The sequence below is a fragment of the Oryzias latipes genome, chromosome 16, assembly GCF_053564925.1.
Source record: "Oryzias latipes strain Hd-rR chromosome 16, Olatipes_Hd-rR_3.1".
NCBI classification, from domain to species: Eukaryota; Metazoa; Chordata; class Actinopteri; order Beloniformes; family Adrianichthyidae; genus Oryzias; species Oryzias latipes.
Genome location: NC_136252.1, coordinates 8,763,461 through 8,782,640, shown reverse-complemented (window position 1 = coordinate 8,782,640; position 19,180 = coordinate 8,763,461). Strand labels below are relative to the sequence as shown.

At 45.4% G+C, this 19,180-nt stretch overlaps 36 non-coding genes across 36 annotated transcripts; all 36 read left to right on the top strand.

Annotated features, from left to right (window-relative positions):
- Positions 1 to 242: 242 nt before the first annotated feature.
- Positions 243 to 361, top strand: LOC144984654 (5S ribosomal RNA). Its single transcript, XR_013648477.1, has one exon. It is a non-coding gene; the product is annotated as a 5S ribosomal RNA (ribosomal RNA).
- A 407-nt stretch (positions 362 to 768) lies between these two features.
- LOC144984653 (5S ribosomal RNA) lies at positions 769 to 887 on the top strand. Its single transcript, XR_013648476.1, has one exon. It is a non-coding gene; the product is annotated as a 5S ribosomal RNA (ribosomal RNA).
- Positions 888 to 1,316: 429 nt separating this feature from the next.
- Positions 1,317 to 1,435, top strand: LOC144984652 (5S ribosomal RNA). Its single transcript, XR_013648475.1, has one exon. It is a non-coding gene; the product is annotated as a 5S ribosomal RNA (ribosomal RNA).
- Positions 1,436 to 1,841: 406 nt separating this feature from the next.
- LOC144984651 (5S ribosomal RNA) lies at positions 1,842 to 1,960 on the top strand. Its single transcript, XR_013648474.1, has one exon. It is a non-coding gene; the product is annotated as a 5S ribosomal RNA (ribosomal RNA).
- Positions 1,961 to 2,367: 407 nt separating this feature from the next.
- On the top strand, positions 2,368 to 2,486 carry LOC144985975 (5S ribosomal RNA). The gene has a single exon (XR_013649805.1). It is a non-coding gene; the product is annotated as a 5S ribosomal RNA (ribosomal RNA).
- Positions 2,487 to 2,908: 422 nt separating this feature from the next.
- LOC144984650 (5S ribosomal RNA) lies at positions 2,909 to 3,027 on the top strand. The gene has a single exon (XR_013648473.1). It is a non-coding gene; the product is annotated as a 5S ribosomal RNA (ribosomal RNA).
- A 407-nt stretch (positions 3,028 to 3,434) lies between these two features.
- Positions 3,435 to 3,553, top strand: LOC144986595 (5S ribosomal RNA). Its single transcript, XR_013650405.1, has one exon. It is a non-coding gene; the product is annotated as a 5S ribosomal RNA (ribosomal RNA).
- Positions 3,554 to 3,960: 407 nt separating this feature from the next.
- On the top strand, positions 3,961 to 4,079 carry LOC144986594 (5S ribosomal RNA). The gene has a single exon (XR_013650404.1). It is a non-coding gene; the product is annotated as a 5S ribosomal RNA (ribosomal RNA).
- A 407-nt stretch (positions 4,080 to 4,486) lies between these two features.
- LOC144986593 (5S ribosomal RNA) lies at positions 4,487 to 4,605 on the top strand. The gene has a single exon (XR_013650403.1). It is a non-coding gene; the product is annotated as a 5S ribosomal RNA (ribosomal RNA).
- A 407-nt stretch (positions 4,606 to 5,012) lies between these two features.
- On the top strand, positions 5,013 to 5,131 carry LOC144986592 (5S ribosomal RNA). The gene has a single exon (XR_013650402.1). It is a non-coding gene; the product is annotated as a 5S ribosomal RNA (ribosomal RNA).
- Positions 5,132 to 5,538: 407 nt separating this feature from the next.
- LOC144986591 (5S ribosomal RNA) lies at positions 5,539 to 5,657 on the top strand. Its single transcript, XR_013650401.1, has one exon. It is a non-coding gene; the product is annotated as a 5S ribosomal RNA (ribosomal RNA).
- A 407-nt stretch (positions 5,658 to 6,064) lies between these two features.
- Positions 6,065 to 6,183, top strand: LOC144986589 (5S ribosomal RNA). The gene has a single exon (XR_013650399.1). It is a non-coding gene; the product is annotated as a 5S ribosomal RNA (ribosomal RNA).
- Positions 6,184 to 6,590: 407 nt separating this feature from the next.
- Positions 6,591 to 6,709, top strand: LOC144986588 (5S ribosomal RNA). The gene has a single exon (XR_013650398.1). It is a non-coding gene; the product is annotated as a 5S ribosomal RNA (ribosomal RNA).
- Positions 6,710 to 7,116: 407 nt separating this feature from the next.
- Positions 7,117 to 7,235, top strand: LOC144986587 (5S ribosomal RNA). Its single transcript, XR_013650397.1, has one exon. It is a non-coding gene; the product is annotated as a 5S ribosomal RNA (ribosomal RNA).
- Positions 7,236 to 7,642: 407 nt separating this feature from the next.
- LOC144986586 (5S ribosomal RNA) lies at positions 7,643 to 7,761 on the top strand. Its single transcript, XR_013650396.1, has one exon. It is a non-coding gene; the product is annotated as a 5S ribosomal RNA (ribosomal RNA).
- A 407-nt stretch (positions 7,762 to 8,168) lies between these two features.
- On the top strand, positions 8,169 to 8,287 carry LOC144986585 (5S ribosomal RNA). The gene has a single exon (XR_013650395.1). It is a non-coding gene; the product is annotated as a 5S ribosomal RNA (ribosomal RNA).
- A 406-nt stretch (positions 8,288 to 8,693) lies between these two features.
- On the top strand, positions 8,694 to 8,812 carry LOC144986584 (5S ribosomal RNA). The gene has a single exon (XR_013650394.1). It is a non-coding gene; the product is annotated as a 5S ribosomal RNA (ribosomal RNA).
- Positions 8,813 to 9,219: 407 nt separating this feature from the next.
- On the top strand, positions 9,220 to 9,338 carry LOC144986583 (5S ribosomal RNA). Its single transcript, XR_013650393.1, has one exon. It is a non-coding gene; the product is annotated as a 5S ribosomal RNA (ribosomal RNA).
- A 407-nt stretch (positions 9,339 to 9,745) lies between these two features.
- On the top strand, positions 9,746 to 9,864 carry LOC144986582 (5S ribosomal RNA). The gene has a single exon (XR_013650392.1). It is a non-coding gene; the product is annotated as a 5S ribosomal RNA (ribosomal RNA).
- A 407-nt stretch (positions 9,865 to 10,271) lies between these two features.
- LOC144986581 (5S ribosomal RNA) lies at positions 10,272 to 10,390 on the top strand. The gene has a single exon (XR_013650391.1). It is a non-coding gene; the product is annotated as a 5S ribosomal RNA (ribosomal RNA).
- Positions 10,391 to 10,797: 407 nt separating this feature from the next.
- On the top strand, positions 10,798 to 10,916 carry LOC144986580 (5S ribosomal RNA). The gene has a single exon (XR_013650390.1). It is a non-coding gene; the product is annotated as a 5S ribosomal RNA (ribosomal RNA).
- A 407-nt stretch (positions 10,917 to 11,323) lies between these two features.
- On the top strand, positions 11,324 to 11,442 carry LOC144985971 (5S ribosomal RNA). Its single transcript, XR_013649801.1, has one exon. It is a non-coding gene; the product is annotated as a 5S ribosomal RNA (ribosomal RNA).
- Positions 11,443 to 11,866: 424 nt separating this feature from the next.
- LOC144986578 (5S ribosomal RNA) lies at positions 11,867 to 11,985 on the top strand. Its single transcript, XR_013650388.1, has one exon. It is a non-coding gene; the product is annotated as a 5S ribosomal RNA (ribosomal RNA).
- A 406-nt stretch (positions 11,986 to 12,391) lies between these two features.
- LOC144986577 (5S ribosomal RNA) lies at positions 12,392 to 12,510 on the top strand. Its single transcript, XR_013650387.1, has one exon. It is a non-coding gene; the product is annotated as a 5S ribosomal RNA (ribosomal RNA).
- A 407-nt stretch (positions 12,511 to 12,917) lies between these two features.
- Positions 12,918 to 13,036, top strand: LOC144986469 (5S ribosomal RNA). The gene has a single exon (XR_013650281.1). It is a non-coding gene; the product is annotated as a 5S ribosomal RNA (ribosomal RNA).
- Positions 13,037 to 13,464: 428 nt separating this feature from the next.
- On the top strand, positions 13,465 to 13,583 carry LOC144986576 (5S ribosomal RNA). Its single transcript, XR_013650386.1, has one exon. It is a non-coding gene; the product is annotated as a 5S ribosomal RNA (ribosomal RNA).
- Positions 13,584 to 13,984: 401 nt separating this feature from the next.
- On the top strand, positions 13,985 to 14,103 carry LOC144986575 (5S ribosomal RNA). The gene has a single exon (XR_013650385.1). It is a non-coding gene; the product is annotated as a 5S ribosomal RNA (ribosomal RNA).
- A 402-nt stretch (positions 14,104 to 14,505) lies between these two features.
- Positions 14,506 to 14,624, top strand: LOC144986468 (5S ribosomal RNA). The gene has a single exon (XR_013650280.1). It is a non-coding gene; the product is annotated as a 5S ribosomal RNA (ribosomal RNA).
- Positions 14,625 to 15,055: 431 nt separating this feature from the next.
- On the top strand, positions 15,056 to 15,174 carry LOC144986574 (5S ribosomal RNA). Its single transcript, XR_013650384.1, has one exon. It is a non-coding gene; the product is annotated as a 5S ribosomal RNA (ribosomal RNA).
- A 407-nt stretch (positions 15,175 to 15,581) lies between these two features.
- LOC144986573 (5S ribosomal RNA) lies at positions 15,582 to 15,700 on the top strand. Its single transcript, XR_013650383.1, has one exon. It is a non-coding gene; the product is annotated as a 5S ribosomal RNA (ribosomal RNA).
- A 407-nt stretch (positions 15,701 to 16,107) lies between these two features.
- Positions 16,108 to 16,226, top strand: LOC144986467 (5S ribosomal RNA). The gene has a single exon (XR_013650279.1). It is a non-coding gene; the product is annotated as a 5S ribosomal RNA (ribosomal RNA).
- A 432-nt stretch (positions 16,227 to 16,658) lies between these two features.
- LOC144986465 (5S ribosomal RNA) lies at positions 16,659 to 16,777 on the top strand. The gene has a single exon (XR_013650277.1). It is a non-coding gene; the product is annotated as a 5S ribosomal RNA (ribosomal RNA).
- Positions 16,778 to 17,207: 430 nt separating this feature from the next.
- Positions 17,208 to 17,326, top strand: LOC144986572 (5S ribosomal RNA). The gene has a single exon (XR_013650382.1). It is a non-coding gene; the product is annotated as a 5S ribosomal RNA (ribosomal RNA).
- Positions 17,327 to 17,733: 407 nt separating this feature from the next.
- LOC144986571 (5S ribosomal RNA) lies at positions 17,734 to 17,852 on the top strand. The gene has a single exon (XR_013650381.1). It is a non-coding gene; the product is annotated as a 5S ribosomal RNA (ribosomal RNA).
- Positions 17,853 to 18,252: 400 nt separating this feature from the next.
- Positions 18,253 to 18,371, top strand: LOC144986570 (5S ribosomal RNA). The gene has a single exon (XR_013650380.1). It is a non-coding gene; the product is annotated as a 5S ribosomal RNA (ribosomal RNA).
- A 402-nt stretch (positions 18,372 to 18,773) lies between these two features.
- LOC144986464 (5S ribosomal RNA) lies at positions 18,774 to 18,892 on the top strand. Its single transcript, XR_013650276.1, has one exon. It is a non-coding gene; the product is annotated as a 5S ribosomal RNA (ribosomal RNA).
- The last annotated feature ends 288 nt before the right edge of the window (positions 18,893 to 19,180 follow it).

The window sequence follows — 19,180 nt, the reverse complement described above, 5'->3', positions numbered from 1 at the left end:
GCCTAATTACACCCACCTGTTACAATGAGCAGATGTTAGCAGTGTTTCTGTTCAGACTTTGTGTGTGTTTAAACCAAGGCTGATTTTGCAGAGGAGAGGTGAAATGGCATGGTTTTTGCAGCAGGTGGGTGTGTCTAGTCAGCAGGTGTGTTAATCAGGAGGACACAATGGCAAGCCTGTAGCTTTAAGCAGGAAAACCTTGAGATTGAGTGGCCAAGAGGCTTTGCTGGACACTGGCAAGTGCTTACGGCCACACCACTCTGGACCCGCCCGATCTCGTCCGATCTCGGAAGCCAAACAGGGTTGGGCCTGGTTAGTACCTGGATGGGAGACCGCTTGGGAATACCAGGTGCTGTAAGTTTTCCATCTTTTCCTCCCAACCAGCAGAGGGTGTTCTTCCAAAATCTGCTTCAAAGTTCACCTAAGGTTTTTTTTTTTTTTTTTTTAATAAACAACTTTTGCCTCATGTAAAGTAATCAGGTAGCTTCAGAGCAATCAGAATCAAGGTGTCAATGCATAACCTTTAGCCTAATTACACCCACCTGTTACAATGAGCAGATGTTAGCAGTGTTTCTGTTCAGACTTTGTGTGTGTTTAAACCAAGGCTGATTTTGCAGAGGAGAGGTGAAATGGCATGGTTTTTGCAGCAGGTGGGTGTGTCTAGTCAGCAGGTGTGTTAATCAGGAGGACACAATGGCAAGCCTGTAGCTTTAAGCAGGAAAACCTTGAGATTGAGTGGCCAAGAGGCTTTGCTGGACACTGGCAAGTGCTTACGGCCACACCACTCTGGACCCGCCCGATCTCGTCCGATCTCGGAAGCCAAACAGGGTTGGGCCTGGTTAGTACCTGGATGGGAGACCGCTTGGGAATACCAGGTGCTGTAAGTTTTCCATCTCTTCCTCCCAACCAGCAGAGGGTGTTCTTCCAAAATCTGCTTCAAAGTTCACCTAAGGTTTTTTTCTTTTTCTTTTTCTTTTTTTTTTTTTTTTTTTTTAATAAACAACTTTTGCCTCATGTAAAGTAATCAGGTAGCTTCAGAGCAATCAGAATCAAGGTGTCAATGCATAACCTTTAGCCTAATTACACCCACCTGTTACAATGAGCAGATGTTAGCAGTGTTTCTGTTCAGACTTTGTGTGTGTTTAAACCAAGGCTGATTTTGCAGAGGAGAGGTGAAATGGCATGGTTTTTGCAGCAGGTGGGTGTGTCTAGTCAGCAGGTGTGTTAATCAGGAGGACACAATGGCAAGCCTGTAGCTTTAAGCAGGAAAACCTTGAGATTGAGTGGCCAAGAGGCTTTGCTGGACACTGGCAAGTGCTTACGGCCACACCACTCTGGACCCGCCCGATCTCGTCCGATCTCGGAAGCCAAACAGGGTTGGGCCTGGTTAGTACCTGGATGGGAGACCGCTTGGGAATACCAGGTGCTGTAAGTTTTCCATCTTTTCCTCCCAACCAGCAGAGGGTGTTCTTCCAAAATCTGCTTCAAAGTTCACCTAAGGTTTTTTTTTTTTTTTTTTAATAAACAACTTTTGCCTCATGTAAAGTAATCAGGTAGCTTCAGAGCAATCAGAATCAAGGTGTCAATGCATAACCTTTAGCCTAATTACACCCACCTGTTACAATGAGCAGATGTTAGCAGTGTTTCTGTTCAGACTTTGTGTGTGTTTAAACCAAGGCTGATTTTGCAGAGGAGAGGTGAAATGGCATGGTTTTTGCAGCAGGTGGGTGTGTCTAGTCAGCAGGTGTGTTAATCAGGAGGACACAATGGCAAGCCTGTAGCTTTAAGCAGGAAAACCTTGAGATTGAGTGGCCAAGAGGCTTTGCTGGACACTGGCAAGTGCTTACGGCCACACCACTCTGGACCCGCCCGATCTCGTCCGATCTCGGAAGCCAAACAGGGTTGGGCCTGGTTAGTACCTGGATGGGAGACCGCTTGGGAATACCAGGTGCTGTAAGTTTTCCATCTTTTCCTCCCAACCAGCAGAGGGTGTTCTTCCAAAATCTGCTTCAAAGTTCACCTAAGGTTTTTTTTTTTTTTTTTTTAATAAACAACTTTTGCCTCATGTAAAGTAATCAGGTAGCTTCAGAGCAATCAGAATCAAGGTGTCAATGCATAACCTTTAGCCTAATTACACCCACCTGTTATAATGAGCAGATGTTAGCAGTGTTTCTGTTCAGACTTTGTGTGTGTTTAAACCAAGGCTGATTTTGCAGAGGTGAGCTGAAATGGCATGGTTTTTGCAGCAGGTGGGTGTGTCTAATCAGCAGGTGTGTTAATCAGAAGGACACGATGGCATGCTTGGAAGTTTAAGCAGGAAAACTTTGAGATTCACTGGCCAAGAGGCTTTGCTGGACACTGGCAAGTGCTTACGGCCACACCACTCTGGACCCGCCCGATCTCGTCCGATCTCGGAAGCCAATCAGGGTTGGGCCTGGTTAGTACCTGGATGGGAGACCGCTTGGGAATACCAGGTGCTGTAAGTTTTCCATCTTTTCCTCCCAACCAGCAGAGGGTGTTCTTCCAAAATCTGCTTCAAAGTTCACCTAAGGTTTTTTTCTTTTTCTTTTTTTTCTTTTTTTTTTTTTTAATAAACAACTTTTGCCTCATGTAAAGTAATCAGGTAGCTTCAGAGCAATCAGAATCAAGGTGTCAATGCATAACCTTTAGCCTAATTACACCCACCTGTTATAATGAGCAGATGTTAGCAGTGTTTCTGTTCAGACTTTGTGAGTGTAACCAAGGCTGTTTTTGCAGAGGTGAGCTGAAATGGCATGGTTTTTGCAGCAGGTGGGTGTGTCCAATCAGCAGGTGTGTTAATCAGAAGGACACGATGAAATGCCTGGAGCTTTAAGCTGGAAAACTTTGAAATTCGCTGGCCAAGAGGCTTTGCTGGACACTGGCAAGTGCTTACGGCCACACCACTCTGGACCCGCCCGATCTCGTCCGATCTCGGAAGCCAAACAGGGTTGGGCCTGGTTAGTACCTGGATGGGAGACCGCTTGGGAATACCAGGTGCTGTAAGTTTTCCATCTTTTCCTCCCAACCAGCAGAGGGTGTTCTTCCAAAATCTGCTTCAAAGTTCACCTAAGGTTTTTTTTTTTTTTTTTTTAATAAACAACTTTTGCCTCATGTAAAGTAATCAGGTAGCTTCAGAGCAATCAGAATCAAGGTGTCAATGCATAACCTTTAGCCTAATTACACCCACCTGTTACAATGAGCAGATGTTAGCAGTGTTTCTGTTCAGACTTTGTGTGTGTTTAAACCAAGGCTGATTTTGCAGAGGAGAGGTGAAATGGCATGGTTTTTGCAGCAGGTGGGTGTGTCTAGTCAGCAGGTGTGTTAATCAGGAGGACACAATGGCAAGCCTGTAGCTTTAAGCAGGAAAACCTTGAGATTGAGTGGCCAAGAGGCTTTGCTGGACACTGGCAAGTGCTTACGGCCACACCACTCTGGACCCGCCCGATCTCGTCCGATCTCGGAAGCCAAACAGGGTTGGGCCTGGTTAGTACCTGGATGGGAGACCGCTTGGGAATACCAGGTGCTGTAAGTTTTCCATCTTTTCCTCCCAACCAGCAGAGGGTGTTCTTCCAAAATCTGCTTCAAAGTTCACCTAAGGTTTTTTTTTTTTTTTTTTTAATAAACAACTTTTGCCTCATGTAAAGTAATCAGGTAGCTTCAGAGCAATCAGAATCAAGGTGTCAATGCATAACCTTTAGCCTAATTACACCCACCTGTTACAATGAGCAGATGTTAGCAGTGTTTCTGTTCAGACTTTGTGTGTGTTTAAACCAAGGCTGATTTTGCAGAGGAGAGGTGAAATGGCATGGTTTTTGCAGCAGGTGGGTGTGTCTAGTCAGCAGGTGTGTTAATCAGGAGGACACAATGGCAAGCCTGTAGCTTTAAGCAGGAAAACCTTGAGATTGAGTGGCCAAGAGGCTTTGCTGGACACTGGCAAGTGCTTACGGCCACACCACTCTGGACCCGCCCGATCTCGTCCGATCTCGGAAGCCAAACAGGGTTGGGCCTGGTTAGTACCTGGATGGGAGACCGCTTGGGAATACCAGGTGCTGTAAGTTTTCCATCTTTTCCTCCCAACCAGCAGAGGGTGTTCTTCCAAAATCTGCTTCAAAGTTCACCTAAGGTTTTTTTTTTTTTTTTTTTAATAAACAACTTTTGCCTCATGTAAAGTAATCAGGTAGCTTCAGAGCAATCAGAATCAAGGTGTCAATGCATAACCTTTAGCCTAATTACACCCACCTGTTACAATGAGCAGATGTTAGCAGTGTTTCTGTTCAGACTTTGTGTGTGTTTAAACCAAGGCTGATTTTGCAGAGGAGAGGTGAAATGGCATGGTTTTTGCAGCAGGTGGGTGTGTCTAGTCAGCAGGTGTGTTAATCAGGAGGACACAATGGCAAGCCTGTAGCTTTAAGCAGGAAAACCTTGAGATTGAGTGGCCAAGAGGCTTTGCTGGACACTGGCAAGTGCTTACGGCCACACCACTCTGGACCCGCCCGATCTCGTCCGATCTCGGAAGCCAAACAGGGTTGGGCCTGGTTAGTACCTGGATGGGAGACCGCTTGGGAATACCAGGTGCTGTAAGTTTTCCATCTTTTCCTCCCAACCAGCAGAGGGTGTTCTTCCAAAATCTGCTTCAAAGTTCACCTAAGGTTTTTTTTTTTTTTTTTTTAATAAACAACTTTTGCCTCATGTAAAGTAATCAGGTAGCTTCAGAGCAATCAGAATCAAGGTGTCAATGCATAACCTTTAGCCTAATTACACCCACCTGTTACAATGAGCAGATGTTAGCAGTGTTTCTGTTCAGACTTTGTGTGTGTTTAAACCAAGGCTGATTTTGCAGAGGAGAGGTGAAATGGCATGGTTTTTGCAGCAGGTGGGTGTGTCTAGTCAGCAGGTGTGTTAATCAGGAGGACACAATGGCAAGCCTGTAGCTTTAAGCAGGAAAACCTTGAGATTGAGTGGCCAAGAGGCTTTGCTGGACACTGGCAAGTGCTTACGGCCACACCACTCTGGACCCGCCCGATCTCGTCCGATCTCGGAAGCCAAACAGGGTTGGGCCTGGTTAGTACCTGGATGGGAGACCGCTTGGGAATACCAGGTGCTGTAAGTTTTCCATCTTTTCCTCCCAACCAGCAGAGGGTGTTCTTCCAAAATCTGCTTCAAAGTTCACCTAAGGTTTTTTTTTTTTTTTTTTTAATAAACAACTTTTGCCTCATGTAAAGTAATCAGGTAGCTTCAGAGCAATCAGAATCAAGGTGTCAATGCATAACCTTTAGCCTAATTACACCCACCTGTTACAATGAGCAGATGTTAGCAGTGTTTCTGTTCAGACTTTGTGTGTGTTTAAACCAAGGCTGATTTTGCAGAGGAGAGGTGAAATGGCATGGTTTTTGCAGCAGGTGGGTGTGTCTAGTCAGCAGGTGTGTTAATCAGGAGGACACAATGGCAAGCCTGTAGCTTTAAGCAGGAAAACCTTGAGATTGAGTGGCCAAGAGGCTTTGCTGGACACTGGCAAGTGCTTACGGCCACACCACTCTGGACCCGCCCGATCTCGTCCGATCTCGGAAGCCAAACAGGGTTGGGCCTGGTTAGTACCTGGATGGGAGACCGCTTGGGAATACCAGGTGCTGTAAGTTTTCCATCTTTTCCTCCCAACCAGCAGAGGGTGTTCTTCCAAAATCTGCTTCAAAGTTCACCTAAGGTTTTTTTTTTTTTTTTTTTAATAAACAACTTTTGCCTCATGTAAAGTAATCAGGTAGCTTCAGAGCAATCAGAATCAAGGTGTCAATGCATAACCTTTAGCCTAATTACACCCACCTGTTACAATGAGCAGATGTTAGCAGTGTTTCTGTTCAGACTTTGTGTGTGTTTAAACCAAGGCTGATTTTGCAGAGGAGAGGTGAAATGGCATGGTTTTTGCAGCAGGTGGGTGTGTCTAGTCAGCAGGTGTGTTAATCAGGAGGACACAATGGCAAGCCTGTAGCTTTAAGCAGGAAAACCTTGAGATTGAGTGGCCAAGAGGCTTTGCTGGACACTGGCAAGTGCTTACGGCCACACCACTCTGGACCCGCCCGATCTCGTCCGATCTCGGAAGCCAAACAGGGTTGGGCCTGGTTAGTACCTGGATGGGAGACCGCTTGGGAATACCAGGTGCTGTAAGTTTTCCATCTTTTCCTCCCAACCAGCAGAGGGTGTTCTTCCAAAATCTGCTTCAAAGTTCACCTAAGGTTTTTTTTTTTTTTTTTTTAATAAACAACTTTTGCCTCATGTAAAGTAATCAGGTAGCTTCAGAGCAATCAGAATCAAGGTGTCAATGCATAACCTTTAGCCTAATTACACCCACCTGTTACAATGAGCAGATGTTAGCAGTGTTTCTGTTCAGACTTTGTGTGTGTTTAAACCAAGGCTGATTTTGCAGAGGAGAGGTGAAATGGCATGGTTTTTGCAGCAGGTGGGTGTGTCTAGTCAGCAGGTGTGTTAATCAGGAGGACACAATGGCAAGCCTGTAGCTTTAAGCAGGAAAACCTTGAGATTGAGTGGCCAAGAGGCTTTGCTGGACACTGGCAAGTGCTTACGGCCACACCACTCTGGACCCGCCCGATCTCGTCCGATCTCGGAAGCCAAACAGGGTTGGGCCTGGTTAGTACCTGGATGGGAGACCGCTTGGGAATACCAGGTGCTGTAAGTTTTCCATCTTTTCCTCCCAACCAGCAGAGGGTGTTCTTCCAAAATCTGCTTCAAAGTTCACCTAAGGTTTTTTTTTTTTTTTTTTTAATAAACAACTTTTGCCTCATGTAAAGTAATCAGGTAGCTTCAGAGCAATCAGAATCAAGGTGTCAATGCATAACCTTTAGCCTAATTACACCCACCTGTTACAATGAGCAGATGTTAGCAGTGTTTCTGTTCAGACTTTGTGTGTGTTTAAACCAAGGCTGATTTTGCAGAGGAGAGGTGAAATGGCATGGTTTTTGCAGCAGGTGGGTGTGTCTAGTCAGCAGGTGTGTTAATCAGGAGGACACAATGGCAAGCCTGTAGCTTTAAGCAGGAAAACCTTGAGATTGAGTGGCCAAGAGGCTTTGCTGGACACTGGCAAGTGCTTACGGCCACACCACTCTGGACCCGCCCGATCTCGTCCGATCTCGGAAGCCAAACAGGGTTGGGCCTGGTTAGTACCTGGATGGGAGACCGCTTGGGAATACCAGGTGCTGTAAGTTTTCCATCTTTTCCTCCCAACCAGCAGAGGGTGTTCTTCCAAAATCTGCTTCAAAGTTCACCTAAGGTTTTTTTTTTTTTTTTTTTAATAAACAACTTTTGCCTCATGTAAAGTAATCAGGTAGCTTCAGAGCAATCAGAATCAAGGTGTCAATGCATAACCTTTAGCCTAATTACACCCACCTGTTACAATGAGCAGATGTTAGCAGTGTTTCTGTTCAGACTTTGTGTGTGTTTAAACCAAGGCTGATTTTGCAGAGGAGAGGTGAAATGGCATGGTTTTTGCAGCAGGTGGGTGTGTCTAGTCAGCAGGTGTGTTAATCAGGAGGACACAATGGCAAGCCTGTAGCTTTAAGCAGGAAAACCTTGAGATTGAGTGGCCAAGAGGCTTTGCTGGACACTGGCAAGTGCTTACGGCCACACCACTCTGGACCCGCCCGATCTCGTCCGATCTCGGAAGCCAAACAGGGTTGGGCCTGGTTAGTACCTGGATGGGAGACCGCTTGGGAATACCAGGTGCTGTAAGTTTTCCATCTTTTCCTCCCAACCAGCAGAGGGTGTTCTTCCAAAATCTGCTTCAAAGTTCACCTAAGGTTTTTTTTTTTTTTTTTTTAATAAACAACTTTTGCCTCATGTAAAGTAATCAGGTAGCTTCAGAGCAATCAGAATCAAGGTGTCAATGCATAACCTTTAGCCTAATTACACCCACCTGTTACAATGAGCAGATGTTAGCAGTGTTTCTGTTCAGACTTTGTGTGTGTTTAAACCAAGGCTGATTTTGCAGAGGAGAGGTGAAATGGCATGGTTTTTGCAGCAGGTGGGTGTGTCTAGTCAGCAGGTGTGTTAATCAGGAGGACACAATGGCAAGCCTGTAGCTTTAAGCAGGAAAACCTTGAGATTGAGTGGCCAAGAGGCTTTGCTGGACACTGGCAAGTGCTTACGGCCACACCACTCTGGACCCGCCCGATCTCGTCCGATCTCGGAAGCCAAACAGGGTTGGGCCTGGTTAGTACCTGGATGGGAGACCGCTTGGGAATACCAGGTGCTGTAAGTTTTCCATCTTTTCCTCCCAACCAGCAGAGGGTGTTCTTCCAAAATCTGCTTCAAAGTTCACCTAAGGTTTTTTTTTTTTTTTTTTAATAAACAACTTTTGCCTCATGTAAAGTAATCAGGTAGCTTCAGAGCAATCAGAATCAAGGTGTCAATGCATAACCTTTAGCCTAATTACACCCACCTGTTACAATGAGCAGATGTTAGCAGTGTTTCTGTTCAGACTTTGTGTGTGTTTAAACCAAGGCTGATTTTGCAGAGGAGAGGTGAAATGGCATGGTTTTTGCAGCAGGTGGGTGTGTCTAGTCAGCAGGTGTGTTAATCAGGAGGACACAATGGCAAGCCTGTAGCTTTAAGCAGGAAAACCTTGAGATTGAGTGGCCAAGAGGCTTTGCTGGACACTGGCAAGTGCTTACGGCCACACCACTCTGGACCCGCCCGATCTCGTCCGATCTCGGAAGCCAAACAGGGTTGGGCCTGGTTAGTACCTGGATGGGAGACCGCTTGGGAATACCAGGTGCTGTAAGTTTTCCATCTTTTCCTCCCAACCAGCAGAGGGTGTTCTTCCAAAATCTGCTTCAAAGTTCACCTAAGGTTTTTTTTTTTTTTTTTTTAATAAACAACTTTTGCCTCATGTAAAGTAATCAGGTAGCTTCAGAGCAATCAGAATCAAGGTGTCAATGCATAACCTTTAGCCTAATTACACCCACCTGTTACAATGAGCAGATGTTAGCAGTGTTTCTGTTCAGACTTTGTGTGTGTTTAAACCAAGGCTGATTTTGCAGAGGAGAGGTGAAATGGCATGGTTTTTGCAGCAGGTGGGTGTGTCTAGTCAGCAGGTGTGTTAATCAGGAGGACACAATGGCAAGCCTGTAGCTTTAAGCAGGAAAACCTTGAGATTGAGTGGCCAAGAGGCTTTGCTGGACACTGGCAAGTGCTTACGGCCACACCACTCTGGACCCGCCCGATCTCGTCCGATCTCGGAAGCCAAACAGGGTTGGGCCTGGTTAGTACCTGGATGGGAGACCGCTTGGGAATACCAGGTGCTGTAAGTTTTCCATCTTTTCCTCCCAACCAGCAGAGGGTGTTCTTCCAAAATCTGCTTCAAAGTTCACCTAAGGTTTTTTTTTTTTTTTTTTTAATAAACAACTTTTGCCTCATGTAAAGTAATCAGGTAGCTTCAGAGCAATCAGAATCAAGGTGTCAATGCATAACCTTTAGCCTAATTACACCCACCTGTTACAATGAGCAGATGTTAGCAGTGTTTCTGTTCAGACTTTGTGTGTGTTTAAACCAAGGCTGATTTTGCAGAGGAGAGGTGAAATGGCATGGTTTTTGCAGCAGGTGGGTGTGTCTAGTCAGCAGGTGTGTTAATCAGGAGGACACAATGGCAAGCCTGTAGCTTTAAGCAGGAAAACCTTGAGATTGAGTGGCCAAGAGGCTTTGCTGGACACTGGCAAGTGCTTACGGCCACACCACTCTGGACCCGCCCGATCTCGTCCGATCTCGGAAGCCAAACAGGGTTGGGCCTGGTTAGTACCTGGATGGGAGACCGCTTGGGAATACCAGGTGCTGTAAGTTTTCCATCTTTTCCTCCCAACCAGCAGAGGGTGTTCTTCCAAAATCTGCTTCAAAGTTCACCTAAGGTTTTTTTTTTTTTTTTTTTAATAAACAACTTTTGCCTCATGTAAAGTAATCAGGTAGCTTCAGAGCAATCAGAATCAAGGTGTCAATGCATAACCTTTAGCCTAATTACACCCACCTGTTACAATGAGCAGATGTTAGCGGTGTTTCTGTTCAGACTTTGTGTGTGTTTAAACCAAGGCTGATTTTGCAGAGGAGAGGTGAAATGGCATGGTTTTTGCAGCAGGTGGGTGTGTCTAGTCAGCAGGTGTGTTAATCAGGAGGACACAATGGCAAGCCTGTAGCTTTAAGCAGGAAAACCTTGAGATTGAGTGGCCAAGAGGCTTTGCTGGACACTGGCAAGTGCTTACGGCCACACCACTCTGGACCCGCCCGATCTCGTCCGATCTCGGAAGCCAAACAGGGTTGGGCCTGGTTAGTACCTGGATGGGAGACCGCTTGGGAATACCAGGTGCTGTAAGTTTTCCATCTTTTCCTCCCAACCAGCAGAGGGTGTTCTTCCAAAATCTGCTTCAAAGTTCACCTAAGGTTTTTTTTTTTTTTTTTTTAATAAACAACTTTTGCCTCATGTAAAGTAATCAGGTAGCTTCAGAGCAATCAGAATCAAGGTGTCAATGCATAACCTTTAGCCTAATTACACCCACCTGTTACAATGAGCAGATGTTAGCAGTGTTTCTGTTCAGACTTTGTGTGTGTTTAAACCAAGGCTGATTTTGCAGAGGAGAGGTGAAATGGCATGGTTTTTGCAGCAGGTGGGTGTGTCTAGTCAGCAGGTGTGTTAATCAGGAGGACACAATGGCAAGCCTGTAGCTTTAAGCAGGAAAACCTTGAGATTGAGTGGCCAAGAGGCTTTGCTGGACACTGGCAAGTGCTTACGGCCACACCACTCTGGACCCGCCCGATCTCGTCCGATCTCGGAAGCCAAACAGGGTTGGGCCTGGTTAGTACCTGGATGGGAGACCGCTTGGGAATACCAGGTGCTGTAAGTTTTCCATCTTTTCCTCCCAACCAGCAGAGGGTGTTCTTCCAAAATCTGCTTCAAAGTTCACCTAAGGTTTTTTTTTTTTTTTTTTTAATAAACAACTTTTGCCTCATGTAAAGTAATCAGGTAGCTTCAGAGCAATCAGAATCAAGGTGTCAATGCATAACCTTTAGCCTAATTACACCCACCTGTTACAATGAGCAGATGTTAGCAGTGTTTCTGTTCAGACTTTGTGTGTGTTTAAACCAAGGCTGATTTTGCAGAGGAGAGGTGAAATGGCATGGTTTTTGCAGCAGGTGGGTGTGTCTAGTCAGCAGGTGTGTTAATCAGGAGGACACAATGGCAAGCCTGTAGCTTTAAGCAGGAAAACCTTGAGATTGAGTGGCCAAGAGGCTTTGCTGGACACTGGCAAGTGCTTACGGCCACACCACTCTGGACCCGCCCGATCTCGTCCGATCTCGGAAGCCAAACAGGGTTGGGCCTGGTTAGTACCTGGGTGGGAGACCGCTTGGGAATACCAGGTGCTGTAAGTTTTCCATCTTTTCCTCCCAACCAGCAGAGGGTGTTCTTCCAAAATCTGCTTCAAAGTTCACCTAAGGTTTTTTTTTTTTTTTTTTTTTTCTTTTTTTTTTTTTAATAAACAACTTTTGCCTCATGTAAAGTAATCAGGTAGCTTCAGAGCAATCAGAATCAAGGTGTCAATGCATAACCTTTAGCCTAATTACACCCACCTGTTACAATGAGCAGATGTTAGCAGTGTTTCTGTTCAGACTTTGTGTGTGTTTAAACCAAGGCTGATTTTGCAGAGGAGAGGTGAAATGGCATGGTTTTTGCAGCAGGTGGGTGTGTCTAGTCAGCAGGTGTGTTAATCAGGAGGACACAATGGCAAGCCTGTAGCTTTAAGCAGGAAAACCTTGAGATTGAGTGGCCAAGAGGCTTTGCTGGACACTGGCAAGTGCTTACGGCCACACCACTCTGGACCCGCCCGATCTCGTCCGATCTCGGAAGCCAAACAGGGTTGGGCCTGGTTAGTACCTGGATGGGAGACCGCTTGGGAATACCAGGTGCTGTAAGTTTTCCATCTTTTCCTCCCAACCAGCAGAGGGTGTTCTTCCAAAATCTGCTTCAAAGTTCACCTAAGGTTTTTTTTTTTTTTTTTTAATAAACAACTTTTGCCTCATGTAAAGTAATCAGGTAGCTTCAGAGCAATCAGAATCAAGGTGTCAATGCATAACCTTTAGCCTAATTACACCCACCTGTTACAATGAGCAGATGTTAGCAGTGTTTCTGTTCAGACTTTGTGTGTGTTTAAACCAAGGCTGATTTTGCAGAGGAGAGGTGAAATGGCATGGTTTTTGCAGCAGGTGGGTGTGTCTAGTCAGCAGGTGTGTTAATCAGGAGGACACAATGGCAAGCCTGTAGCTTTAAGCAGGAAAACCTTGAGATTGAGTGGCCAAGAGGCTTTGCTGGACACTGGCAAGTGCTTACGGCCACACCACTCTGGACCCGCCCGATCTCGTCCGATCTCGGAAGCCAAACAGGGTTGGGCCTGGTTAGTACCTGGATGGGAGACCGCTTGGGAATACCAGGTGCTGTAAGTTTTCCATCTTTTCCTCCCAACCAGCAGAGGGTGTTCTTCCAAAATCTGCTTCAAAGTTCACCTAAGGTTTTTTTTTTTTTTTTTTTAATAAACAACTTTTGCCTCATGTAAAGTAATCAGGTAGCTTCAGAGCAATCAGAATCAAGGTGTCAATGCATAACCTTTAGCCTAATTACACCCACCTGTTACAATGAGCAGATGTTAGCAGTGTTTCTGTTCAGACTTTGTGTGTGTTTAAACCAAGGCTGATTTTGCAGAGGAGAGGTGAAATGGCATGGTTTTTGCAGCAGGTGGGTGTGTCTAGTCAGCAGGTGTGTTAATCAGGAGGACACAATGGCAAGCCTGTAGCTTTAAGCAGGAAAACCTTGAGATTGAGTGGCCAAGAGGCTTTGCTGGACACTGGCAAGTGCTTACGGCCACACCACTCTGGACCCGCCCGATCTCGTCCGATCTCGGAAGCCAAACAGGGTTGGGCCTGGTTAGTACCTGGATGGGAGACCACTTGGGAATACCAGGTGCTGTAAGTTTTCCATCTTTTCCTCCCAACCAGCAGAGGGTGTTCTTCCAAAATCTGCTTCAAAGTTCACCTAAGGTTTTTTTCTTTTTTTTTTTTTTTTTTTTTTTTTTTTTTTTAATAAACAACTTTTGCCTCATGTAAAGTAATCAGGTAGCTTCAGAGCAATCAGAATCAAGGTGTCAATGCATAACCTTTAGCCTAATTACACCCACCTGTTACAATGAGCAGATGTTAGCAGTGTTTCTGTTCAGACTTTGTGTGTGTTTAAACCAAGGCTGATTTTGCAGAGGAGAGGTGAAATGGCATGGTTTTTGCAGCAGGTGGGTGTGTCTAGTCAGCAGGTGTGTTAATCAGGAGGACACAATGGCAAGCCTGTAGCTTTAAGCAGGAAAACCTTGAGATTGAGTGGCCAAGAGGCTTTGCTGGACACTGGCAAGTGCTTACGGCCACACCACTCTGGACCCGCCCGATCTCGTCCGATCTCGGAAGCCAAACAGGGTTGGGCCTGGTTAGTACCTGGATGGGAGACCGCTTGGGAATACCAGGTGCTGTAAGTTTTCCATCTTTTCCTCCCAACCAGCAGAGGGTGTTCTTCCAAAATCTGCTTCAAAGTTCACCTAAGGTTTTTTTTTTTTTAATAAACAACTTTTGCCTCATGTAAAGTAATCAGGTAGCTTCAGAGCAATCAGAATCAAGGTGTCAATGCATAACCTTTAGCCTAATTACACCCACCTGTTACAATGAGCAGATGTTAGCAGTGTTTCTGTTCAGACTTTGTGTGTGTTTAAACCAAGGCTGATTTTGCAGAGGAGAGGTGAAATGGCATGGTTTTTGCAGCAGGTGGGTGTGTCTAGTCAGCAGGTGTGTTAATCAGGAGGACACAATGGCAAGCCTGTAGCTTTAAGCAGGAAAACCTTGAGATTGAGTGGCCAAGAGGCTTTGCTGGACACTGGCAAGTGCTTACGGCCACACCACTCTGGACCCGCCCGATCTCGTCCGATCTCGGAAGCCAAACAGGGTTGGGCCTGGTTAGTACCTGGATGGGAGACCGCTTGGGAATACCAGGTGCTGTAAGTTTTCCATCTTTTCCTCCCAACCAGCAGAGGGTGTTCTTCCAAAATCTGCTTCAAAGTTCACCTAAGGTTTTTTTTTTTTTAAATAAACAACTTTTGCCTCATGTAAAGTAATCAGGTAGCTTCAGAGCAATCAGAATCAAGGTGTCAATGCATAACCTTTAGCCTAATTACACCCACCTGTTACAATGAGCAGACGTTAGCAGTGTTTCTGTTCAGACTTTGTGTGTGTTTAAACCAAGGCTGATTTTGCAGAGGAGAGGTGAAATGGCATGGTTTTTGCAGCAGGTGGGTGTGTCTAGTCAGCAGGTGTGTTAATCAGGAGGACACAATGGCAAGCCTGTAGCTTTAAGCAGGAAAACCTTGAGATTGAGTGGCCAAGAGGCTTTGCTGGACACTGGCAAGTGCTTACGGCCACACCACTCTGGACCCGCCCGATCTCGTCCGATCTCGGAAGCCAAACAGGGTTGGGCCTGGTTAGTACCTGGATGGGAGACCACTTGGGAATACCAGGTGCTGTAAGTTTTCCATCTTTTCCTCCCAACCAGCAGAGGGTGTTCTTCCAAAATCTGCTTCAAAGTTCACCTAAGGTTTTTTTCTTTTTTTTTTTTTTTTTTTTTTTTTTTTTTTTTTTAATAAACAACTTTTGCCTCATGTAAAGTAATCAGGTAGCTTCAGAGCAATCAGAATCAAGGTGTCAATGCATAACCTTTAGCCTAATTACACCCACCTGTTACAATGAGCAGATGTTAGCAGTGTTTCTGTTCAGACTTTGTGTGTGTTTAAACCAAGGCTGATTTTGCAGAGGAGAGGTGAAATGGCATGGTTTTTGCAGCAGGTGGGTGTGTCTAGTCAGCAGGTGTGTTAATCAGGAGGACACAATGGCAAGCCTGTAGCTTTAAGCAGGAAAACCTTGAGATTGAGTGATCAAGAGGCTTTGCTGGACACTGGCAAGTGCTTACGGCCACACCACTCTGGACCCGCCCGATCTCGTCCGATCTCGGAAGCCAAACAGGGTTGGGCCTGGTTAGTACCTGGATGGGAGACCGCTTGGGAATACCAGGTGCTGTAAGTTTTCCATCTTTTCCTCCCAACCAGCAGAGGGTGTTCTTCCAAAATCTGCTTCAAAGTTCACCTAAGGTTTTTTTTTTTTTTTTTTTAATAAACAACTTTTGCCTCATGTAAAGTAATCAGGTAGCTTCAGAGCAATCAGAATCAAGGTGTCAATGCATAACCTTTAGCCTAATTACACCCACCTGTTACAATGAGCAGATGTTAGCAGTGTTTCTGTTCAGACTTTGTGTGTGTTTAAACCAAGGCTGATTTTGCAGAGGAGAGGTGAAATGGCATGGTTTTTGCAGCAGGTGGGTGTGTCTAGTCAGCAGGTGTGTTAATCAGGAGGACACAATGGCAAGCCTGTAGCTTTAAGCAGGAAAACCTTGAGATTGAGTGGCCAAGAGGCTTTGCTGGACACTGGCAAGTGCTTACGGCCACACCACTCTGGACCCGCCCGATCTCGTCCGATCTCGGAAGCCAAACAGGGTTGGGCCTGGTTAGTACCTGGATGGGAGACCGCTTGGGAATACCAGGTGCTGTAAGTTTTCCATCTTTTCCTCCCAACCAGCAGAGGGTGTTCTTCCAAAATCTGCTTCAAAGTTCACCTAAGGTTTTTTTTTTTTTTTTTTTAATAAACAACTTTTGCCTCATGTAAAGTAATCAGGTAGCTTCAGAGCAATCAGAATCAAGGTGTCAATGCATAACCTTTAGCCTAATTACACCCACCTGTTACAATGAGCAGATGTTAGCAGTGTTTCTGTTCAGACTTTGTGTGTGTTTAAACCAAGGCTGATTTTGCAGAGGAGAGGTGAAATGGCATGGTTTTTGCAGCAGGTGGGTGTGTCTAGTCAGCAGGTGTGTTAATCAGGAGGACACAATGGCAAGCCTGTAGCTTTAAGCAGGAAAACCTTGAGATTGAGTGGCCAAGAGGCTTTGCTGGACACTGGCAAGTGCTTACGGCCACACCACTCTGGACCCGCCCGATCTCGTCCGATCTCGGAAGCCAAACAGGGTTGGGCCTGGTTAGTACCTGGATGGGAGACCACTTGGGAATACCAGGTGCTGTAAGTTTTCCATCTTTTCCTCCCAACCAGCAGAGGGTGTTCTTCCAAAATCTGCTTCAAAGTTCACCTAAGGTTTTTTTCTTTTTTTTTTTTTTTTTTTTTTTTTTTTTTTTTTTTAATAAACAACTTTTGCCTCATGTAAAGTAATCAGGTAGCTTCAGAGCAATCAGAATCAAGGTGTCAATGCATAACCTTTAGCCTAATTACACCCACCTGTTACAATGAGCAGATGTTAGCAGTGTTTCTGTTCAGACTTTGTGTGTGTTTAAACCAAGGCTGATTTTGCAGAGGAGAGGTGAAATGGCATGGTTTTTGCAGCAGGTGGGTGTGTCTAGTCAGCAGGTGTGTTAATCAGGAGGACACAATGGCAAGCCTGTAGCTTTAAGCAGGAAAACCTTGAGATTGAGTGGCCAAGAGGCTTTGCTGGACACTGGCAAGTGCTTACGGCCACACCACTCTGGACCCGCCCGATCTCGTCCGATCTCGGAAGCCAAACAGGGTTGGGCCTGGTTAGTACCTGGATGGGAGACCACTTGGGAATACCAGGTGCTGTAAGTTTTCCATCTTTTCCTCCCAACCAGCAGAGGGTGTTCTTCCAAAATCTGCTTCAAAGTTCACCTAAGGTTTTTTTCTTTTTTTTTTTTTTTTTTTTTTTTTTTTTTTTTTAATAAACAACTTTTGCCTCATGTAAAGTAATCAGGTAGCTTCAGAGCAATCAGAATCAAGGTGTCAATGCATAACCTTTAGCCTAATTACACCCACCTGTTACAATGAGCAGATGTTAGCAGTGTTTCTGTTCAGACTTTGTGTGTGTTTAAACCAAGGCTGATTTTGCAGAGGAGAGGTGAAATGGCATGGTTTTTGCAGCAGGTGGGTGTGTCTAGTCAGCAGGTGTGTTAATCAGGAGGACACAATGGCAAGCCTGTAGCTTTAAGCAGGAAAACCTTGAGATTGAGTGATCAAGAGGCTTTGCTGGACACTGGCAAGTGCTTACGGCCACACCACTCTGGACCCGCCCGATCTCGTCCGATCTCGGAAGCCAAACAGGGTTGGGCCTGGTTAGTACCTGGATGGGAGACCGCTTGGGAATACCAGGTGCTGTAAGTTTTCCATCTTTTCCTCCCAACCAGCAGAGGGTGTTCTTCCAAAATCTGCTTCAAAGTTCACCTAAGGTTTTTTTTTTTTTTTTTTTAATAAACAACTTTTGCCTCATGTAAAGTAATCAGGTAGCTTCAGAGCAATCAGAATCAAGGTGTCAATGCATAACCTTTAGCCTAATTACACCCACCTGTTACAATGAGCAGATGTTAGCAGTGTTTCTGTTCAGACTTTGTGTGTGTTTAAACCAAGGCTGATTTTGCAGAGGAGAGGTGAAATGGCATGGTTTTTGCAGCAGGTGGGTGTGTCTAGTCAGCAGGTGTGTTAATCAGGAGGACACAATGGCAAGCCTGTAGCTTTAAGCAGGAAAACCTTGAGATTGAGTGATCAAGAGGCTTTGCTGGACACTGGCAAGTGCTTACGGCCACACCACTCTGGACCCGCCCGATCTCGTCCGATCTCGGAAGCCAAACAGGGTTGGGCCTGGTTAGTACCTGGATGGGAGACCGCTTGGGAATACCAGGTGCTGTAAGTTTTCCATCTTTTCCTCCCAACCAGCAGAGGGTGTTCTTCCAAAATCTGCTTCAAAGTTCACCTAAGGTTTTTTTTTTTTAATAAACAACTTTTGCCTCATGTAAAGTAATCAGGTAGCTTCAGAGCAATCAGAATCAAGGTGTCAATGCATAACCTTTAGCCTAATTACACCCACCTGTTACAATGAGCAGATGTTAGCAGTGTTTCTGTTCAGACTTTGTGTGTGTTTAAACCAAGGCTGATTTTGCAGAGGAGAGGTGAAATGGCATGGTTTTTGCAGCAGGTGGGTGTGTCTAGTCAGCAGGTGTGTTAATCAGGAGGACACAATGGCAAGCCTGTAGCTTTAAGCAGGAAAACCTTGAGATTGAGTGATCAAGAGGCTTTGCTGGACACTGGCAAGTGCTTACGGCCACACCACTCTGGACCCGCCCGATCTCGTCCGATCTCGGAAGCCAAACAGGGTTGGGCCTGGTTAGTACCTGGATGGGAGACCGCTTGGGAATACCAGGTGCTGTAAGTTTTCCATCTTTTCCTCCCAACCAGCAGAGGGTGTTCTTCCAAAATCTGCTTCAAAGTTCACCTAAGGTTTTTTTTTTTTTAAATAAACAACTTTTGCCTCATGTAAAGTAATCAGGTAGCTTCAGAGCAATCAGAATCAAGGTGTCAATGCATAACCTTTAGCCTAATTACACCCACCTGTTACAATGAGCAGACGTTAGCAGTGTTTCTGTTCAGACTTTGTGTGTGTTTAAACCAAGGCTGATTTTGCAGAGGAGAGGTGAAATGGCATGGTTTTTGCAGCAGGTGGGTGTGTCTAGTCAGCAGGTGTGTTAATCAGGAGGACACAATGGCAAGCCTGTAGCTTTAAGCAGGAAAACCTTGAGATTGAGTGGCCAAGAGGCTTTGCTGGACACTGGCAAGTGCTTACGGCCACACCACTCTGGACCCGCCCGATCTCGTCCGATCTCGGAAGCCAAACAGGGTTGGGCCTGGTTAGTACCTGGATGGGAGACCACTTGGGAATACCAGGTGCTGTAAGTTTTCCATCTTTTCCTCCCAACCAGCAGAGGGTGTTCTTCCAAAATCTGCTTCAAAGTTCACCTAAGGTTTTTTTCTTTTTTTTTTTTTTTTTTTTTTTTTTTTTTTTTAATAAACAACTTTTGCCTCATGTAAAGTAATCAGGTAGCTTCAGAGCAATCAGAATCAAGGTGTCAATGCATAACCTTTAGCCTAATTACACCCACCTGTTACAATGAGCAGATGTTAGCAGTGTTTCTGTTCAGACTTTGTGTGTGTTTAAACCAAGGCTGATTTTGCAGAGGAGAGGTG